The 978-nt window shown below is 38.4% G+C and overlaps 1 protein-coding gene across 4 annotated transcripts in view; it reads left to right on the top strand.

Annotated features, from left to right (window-relative positions):
- The first annotated feature begins 745 nt into the window (after positions 1-745).
- The window catches only part of LOC122969554 (dynamin-1-like), a 30,589-nt gene continuing 30,356 nt past the window's right edge, over positions 746-978 (top strand). For 2 of the 4 annotated variants that reach the window (XM_044335327.1, XM_044335316.1), the window contains exon 1: positions 746-978. This exon is cut by the window's right edge and continues 737 nt beyond it. The gene's annotated coding sequence lies outside the window, so the exon portion shown is untranslated. The other 2 variants (XM_044335306.1, XM_044335338.1) reach the window with 1 other exon arrangement.

Genomic DNA, 978 nt, shown 5'->3' with positions numbered 1-978 from the left:
TTATAAAGATGCAGGAAGCAGCAGTCAGTTAGTTCAGCTGTGTTTAAAACTGTTTATTAAATATAAACACCGTTAACATGATCAAACCTGACGTCATTAAAATGCTGCTGACATGTAAACATCAATCATGATTAATGTTCCAATAATATATAAATGTATTTACGATCAATACAACTCTGTACATGGATAACGAGTACTTTTACTTTTGGTACTTTAAAGTAATATTTGCAGTTTGTACTCTCAGGAGTTTTTCTGCAGACTGTATGTTTACAGTAAAATATTTGTACTGCAGTAAAAGACGTCATCACTTCCTGCAGCAGCTGATTGGTTCAGTCTAAAAGCCGGAAATGATTAATCAAAGTCAATAATCAATAAACGATATTTTCACGTTTTGTATTTTTAAACGGAGTCATGAAGTTGATAAAAATGGATCCCTGCAGGTGTTGTGATGAAGTGCAGCTCTGCGTCACGTGTCTCAGGTGTCAAAGTGCTGCACGTGAGCGCCGACAGACAGGAAGTCCGGCCTCGTCCTTTTCAAAATAAGGTATCTGAATTTACTGTGATCATTCTGTTCCTTTTTGTCAATGTGACATCACGATGACGTCACAACGACCAACACAGAAGCAGTAATCAGGACAAAGAGACTGAATCAGATGAAATGTTCGTTAACAAACAGCTGCTGATGTCATCGCCTCCGCCTGCGGCGTCAGGTGACGTCATCGCCTGTGACGTCAGGTGTTTCCTCTCATCAGTTTGCTCTCAGAGTTGTTTCAGGTCTTAAAGGTTTTAAACACGGAGGAACAAATAGTTGAATAAAACTGAAAGAACACAGATGAAACCGTCCTGCTGCTCAGGTTTTTATCTCAGATCTTTGAAGATGTTAACAGATGTTAACAGATGTTAACAGATGTTAACAGATGTTTTGCAGACAATGATGTAAAAATGGAGTCAAACTGGATTTGCAGAAAGGTGATAATG

This window comes from Thunnus albacares, chromosome 2 (genome assembly GCF_914725855.1).
Source record: "Thunnus albacares chromosome 2, fThuAlb1.1, whole genome shotgun sequence".
NCBI lineage: Eukaryota > Metazoa > Chordata > Actinopteri > Scombriformes > Scombridae > Thunnus > Thunnus albacares.
This window is presented reverse-complemented; position numbering and strand designations above follow the sequence as displayed.